The sequence below is a fragment of the Cardiocondyla obscurior genome, linkage group LG04 (assembly GCF_019399895.1).
Source record: "Cardiocondyla obscurior isolate alpha-2009 linkage group LG04, Cobs3.1, whole genome shotgun sequence".
NCBI lineage: Eukaryota > Metazoa > Arthropoda > Insecta > Hymenoptera > Formicidae > Cardiocondyla > Cardiocondyla obscurior.
Window position 1 is genome coordinate 5,808,266 of NC_091867.1, and position 6,521 is coordinate 5,814,786.

Consider the following 6,521-nt stretch of genomic DNA (forward strand, 5'->3'; position numbering starts at 1 on the left):
CCAAAATCTTCTAACGGTCACTTCAGTCTAGTTGCGGAGCTTCGGGCGCGTGGACGTGTCGCTAATCGCTCCGTAATTACGCGTATTTTCAACCGCGGATAGAAAGTTTCCGCATACGATTAAGTGTCGACGTTGTCGACTCGGGAACGGACGATCATTTTTTGCACGTCTGAGTTATCCCGCTCGTCATTCTGTACTTCGTTTCGTGCTTCGAAAAAAGTGTTCCGGAACGACAAGGTTATGTACCGGGAGCGGCGCGCACGGATCGTCCGACGTGAATTACTCTGCGCCTCGGACATTTCCGGACTCCCATTAAAATTTTTTTCGGCAAGTTCCGGCGATCGCTATTCAGTGCCAATATCAGGCCGTGAGATCTGCATCTCGTCCGTCTTCGTAGCGGCCGGGATTCTCATCCTCTCGAACGAGTGATATTTGAGAAACTCAAGAAAGATTAAATACACGGGGAACATTTCGTATCGCGATGCTCGTCTCGTTCGCTGCTTGGAAGCATGTTCTCGATGCCGTTCATTTCGCCAACGAGAATCGACCGGAGAATCAAAAGATGACTTTCGGACCTCGCTTTTCATCGCTGCAAGTTCCTTATTTCGAAGTCGAGGACGACTCTAGTGAAGACCCGGCGAAAGCAACCAAAGCCACGAATATCGAGAGTGCTAATTTATATAATGATCGTTCGTCGCGCTTCTTAATTTTAATCGTAAAGAATCGCCGCGATAATCCACCGTCATTCTTTCGGGCGTTCGTCTCTCGAGTGATAGTGTCAGTGACAGTGATTATAAAAAAAAAGCAGAGCAGTGTAATATAGTGCCGAATGATTTGAAGTGCTACAAAACGTCAGGATAATCCGGAATACTGCGACGAGAGACAGGAAGGAAGGAAGGAAGGACGGACGGACGGAAGGATGAAAAATAATCTAACCTAACCGAGATCTACAAATGTAAGTAAACCGATAAATTATTATAATTAACTAATATCCGGACGTAATAACACGCGCGTAGCGAGCGCATTGTTTTATTTAGTAATTATAAAAAAAAAAAAAAAACAGACACGTATAATGGGTATTAATCACGATTGTATAACAATAAATCGCATAATTAAATATGTAAAGCTTTTTTATAAACACAAAAAAAAATTAAAGCTTTCCCGGCGTCTCTATATTATTTCTTCTTCTCGTGCTCTCTTTCGGCTTTAATTTTTCTTTTCCCCCTTTTTTTATTCGTAAACGTATAACGTAGCGCCGGCGACGTACACGAGATAAATGGATTTAGCGTAGCTTCGACCTTACCGAGTACGCGGCCGCTTGGTTGAAGCTTTATTCTTGCCACCTCTCTCGGCGCTCTCGTGCGCACGACAGGTGCAGCGTGGGAGAACGAGGGTGAGAAGGCGGAGGTAGGTGCACGCTCTCGCAGGGAGCTCGTCACGAAGAGGGAAAGGGCGGCCAGAGGGGACAGGGAGAAGGAAGGCAAAGCGAGCAAAACAGCACGAGAGAAAAGGCGGTCTCCTCGGTTAGGCGTCGACTCGCCCATCGATCCCCCCACTTGACCCCCCGTCGCTGGGACCCCTGGTCCATCGCGTCCCCCGCGGATACCTCACCGCCGCTCTCGCGTGGCCGACTCTGAGCTGACCGGTCTCATTCGTGACGATAAATTTCGATAAACAAAGAATCGAAGAAGAACGGACTAAGTCGTATTTAATCTGGTTTCTTTGAGTTAAATTAATTTAACGTTGGATATTAAATACTGTAAAAGTTAACGCGCCAGCTGATCGCACAGGCTAATGGAGAAAATCAATTTACCGCGTCGATTACAAATCGAAGTTATGACAAGTAATTTCTGAGCGATAATACTGTCGACGAGACACCGAGGAAAGAGTTGCATTTTTAATGAAGAAGCCCACTTTTCGTCTGCTGTTGATTCGACCGGATACGCCGCTTACGAGGAACCTCTTTGTTTTCTCAAAAAAGCCCAGGAACCTTCATTTTCTCGTACGTCGCAATTATTGTCCCGCCGTGGAATGGCCCCCGTAATCATCGTACGAATGCACGTCGATCGCCCATCGCCGTCCGATTAGTCGTCTCGGTCACTTGATATATCATCAGCGAGGCGCACACGAGGACCGTAACGATACGGTCTCGGCTAGCGTGAGCCACCGGAGGTTGCTGTTAGATCGCTCTTTTTCCGGCGAATTCGGCCTTAGACACCTGCGCGGGGAATTGATCGTGTTTTAGAGACGTGGCTGGCCATCCAGCCGTTTGGCTCGGCGAGTGTTTGAGGGGGCCCACGCGCATTGTTCGATCGCGGCCGTTGCGCGGCGTAGGATACGTCGGGTGCCCGCTCGTTTCCTAATCGAAGAGCGATACGAGCTAATCGCCGTGGTACGGGCAGGTACCGCGGCTCTGCACGTACATACATACATAACAGCGGCGGTGTTCTAAACATACGGTTAGAGCGCGGCCACTCGGCCGTTTAATCAGACGCCACGGGCGAGCTTCCATGCCGAACCGTGAATATCAGTCCCTCGCATCTCCCGCCTGTACGTCCCGCTGATAAGGATCGCCGCACGGCAATTTCGGCGTCCCGCACATGTCGTGCCCGATCCTGCCGGTCGATCCGGCGGAATAACGACGCGCAAACAAGCGAATCCGGGAACGCCGGGCGGAACGAGGGGGAAAACCGAAGAGGAAGAAATCTTTGCCCGTTATCTTCACGATCGATCGCAGGGAGCCGCTTATCGGTACGTTATAGTTTTCGCGCGGGCGACGGTGATAACGAAAGATAAACTTTATTGTTGAAAATAAAAGCGGCATGCTTTTGCGATACGATTAATGAGCATTTATAAATGTGTATACGTTTGCAAACAAGACTTTTTCTTTCTTTTTTATTTTCTTTTTTTTTTCTTTTTTATCTCGCGAAGTGGCGATCGTGTGTTCGCACCTCGGTTACAAGTGGAATGAGGTAATAAAATTTTACGTCGCCGATCACTTAATGGCCAATCACGCGTCACACCGCGAGCGATCTTATCGCGATGACGCGCAGCTTGAGGGCCCGATACCGACGATCTGCGCGAACGAGATATCCATCGCAACCGCATACCTGCAAAAAAAAAATCGAGATACGGTAACATCGGCCGGTATGCAAATGCCACTTTGTAAAATTATCAAGATTGTCCGAGAGTGTCATCCTCGATGCGCGATCGGATACCACCGGACTAATGACCCGAAACTCGCAGGCGTACTAATTGAGCAATTTGAATGAATTTTCTTCTTAGCGGAATTAAATTACCCCCTCGATAATATATATAATACATATAGTATATATATTTTTTTTAATTCGAACTTCCACGCGTCTAGTATCTTAGCGAACGAATTTGCACGTCACGCGTACCTTCACGGTCGTCAGATTGACGTTTGTTAGACGTCTTCCTAAAGTCGCGGGGTAGTTCAATGTCTGCGGAAACCGGACGTCTTGATCTCGACGTGACGCGGCGAGAGCCGTGCGGTCGGAGGGGTTTAAACGAAATCTCAAGATCGACTTCTCAGACGGTGAGGTGACCGCAACGGCTCCACTTTTCCCCGACGCGACCTTCCTCCGATCAGCGTCAGTTGGAGTGACACTGCACGCGATGCGACCGTGAGCTCGCCATCTGGCACCGAATTGTTTGTCGCCGTTCCGCGATAAGTTCTCTCCGCATTCCTGGACGCGCTCGTCCGCGACGCCCGGATTTCTGAAGGGGTAAAAGAGGAATTTCTTTGCGGTGTCGTCGCGCGGTGACACGCAACGCCTTTCAGAGGGCGAGGACGGCTTTGTTGCCGGCATACTCGCGGACAAGCGACGCATTCTTTCCTCCTTCGTGACGCCAGTGACAAAGATTTCGCGCCGCGGGAAAAGGGACAGTTCGGTCACGAAGTGGCCATTCACTGGTGCTACGGGCTTGAACATCAATGCACCGAATTAATCTCGTCGATTTTTGTAAAAAAAAAAAATTAAAAAATGTAAATTACTTCGTTGCTTTCTTTCTCTTTTTAAATTCTCTGACGCGTTAGTATTTTTTATTTCTCGCGTAACTCTCTTACGACATTCGGATCACGCAATCGTCGTCTATCCCCTACGGACGCATGTTTTATTCACGTACGCACAAACGCACAGCGCGTACAGCGAGATGACGAAAAAAAAAAGGAGAATACGGCATGACGAGTCGCGGGCGCATAAAAAAAAAAAAACGGAAGACGCGCGCGGTTACGGCCTCGCTGACTAGCATTAATTACGTCATTCTCCGCGTTAACGGTTCCGACAGCCGCGTAATGACGACACGCGGCGTATGCTCGCGTATACGTGCGTGTGCAAGCGCGTTAACGATCCCGCAATAACGATAAAGGCGCTCGAGCGCGCGCGTACGGATTACAGTTACCATTAATGGCCATTAAGCCGCGAGAGCGGAAAATAAGTCGCGCGCGGAACGAAGTTGCGTCACCCCGCGCGGCGACGGATCGGGGTGAAAAGAATCCCAGCGCGCTCTTAGGAAATAATTTTTAGTCTACGGTGCCATCTTGGGCACGACGCGGAATGCCGATTTGATTCCTTACACTTCTCATCGGTACCAGGCGCGCTACCGTAATCCTTTATTACGGCACGGCTTTACGACGTTGTTACGTTTCATTACTCTCGACTTCAATTCTTGGCGACGTCCGTACTCGCGACGTTTCGCAACTGCGGATTTGCGCTGGATAAAGGGAACAAGCCTGGCCGACCGACCGAAAAGATAACTGTCTTGAATATAAAAAAAAAAAAAAAAATTTAATATCTTTTGTAGATAAAAAAATGTTTATTTTAGCGAATATATTTTTTAAATTTTACGGGGGAGTTGCTCGATGCACTGAGGGATGAACGTTGCGATCGACGATAGGTATATAGATTTTTGTAGAGAAAATCCAATTCTTTTCTTGGGAAAAAAAAAACAAGACATGAGACGGTCGTGATGGCATCTCGATACTTCCGCGTGTCGAATCGATGTCTCGTGCGCACCCTCACGCAATATGATAGTATATCCCCGCGTACAAGAAGGAAGCACACGCCAACACGCGATACGGAGATTAACGTGATACTTGGAGGAGCGGTAACACCGCTCGCGACAGCAGGAGTCTCTGCGAATATTAAATGCCGCGCGTAACGGAGAAAGGATTGAATTCGCTTACGTGCAAATCGAACGTCGCGTACTACCTCTTCCTTTTCAATTCGCGCGATAAATTAGACGGACGTTGACGGACGGAGTTGCATAGGATACGCCGATCGGCGAGAAGCGAGGAATGACTCGTGCCGAGTGATGATCACGGTCTTCGTGCCTTGTCTACCGTCGCACGCCGTCCGAAATTAGAAAAGTGCCGGTGTAAAAGTCGAGGCGAGAGCCACACGGACTTATTTACGCGGCGTACACGTATCCGCAGGCCACGAACAGCTGCCGCGGCTGGAACGCGCGGGATTCAACGTCGGGATATCACGCGAAAGCCAAGGGCAGAAGATGACGATCGGGAGGAAGCGAGGCGGGTCCGGACCGAAGGGGTGAAGCAGCGGAGGGGTCGGCCATGGAAGACAGCTTGGTCCCTGAAGACAACGACCCGCCACTCAGGCCCTCGTAAAAAGGACGGAATGTCACTGAATGACGGGCCGCGGGACCGGCTCGGTAAGTAATTCTTCGGCAATTACATAATTACTCGTGGTTAGCCGTTGCGCGTTAGCCCAGCTCCGCGCGGCCCGGCGCTCTCGCGCCGAGGTAGAGAGGAGTCGTTACGATATTTACTACTATATAATGGCTGCTCCTGCCGACGAAGAAACGGACCGCTGGCCAGCGGCGAACGAGCGAGCGATCGGCCGAACGAGAGCGACGGCTTGAGGTTTAAGAACCAACGCGTCCTCGGCGAGACGCCAGCGATCTGTACTTCGCTTTCGAAGGACAGGTGAAGCGCAGTCGTCCGACGGAATCGGCGTTTAGGGATCGTTGAGTTTTCTACTTCGGGAGAAGCGAAAGGGGCCACGACACGTTGAACGCGGCAATAAAACCTCGCCAATATCGGCAAGCAGAAGTCGGAAAGACAAGGCTTCTCATCGGGACGCAATTCTCTCCGTTTGTCGTTTCTCGAAGTCGCAAACCGAGAGATCGACTAACGTTTCGGGGCCATTATGTTCTCCGATCTGACGCATCGGATAGCGGTATGGGCAAATCAGAAACCTGACGTAACGTGATCGGGGACTGACACTGATGATCGTCGAATAGGCACCGTAATGGCGAGCACGACATTGAATACTATACCAATCAATTATTAATTAAATGCGTTGGACCGTGTAAATAGTGTAAAATTTTTATTATTTAAAATAAAAGTTCAACTTGCAAATTCGTAAGACGGAATTACCGGAGTTCCGAAATTAGAGTAAATCAAGTCGCGTTAAAGAGAAATCGGAGACTTTCGTTTCAACACGGGTGCTCGCTTTTCGTGCTTGTCGCAATACTGA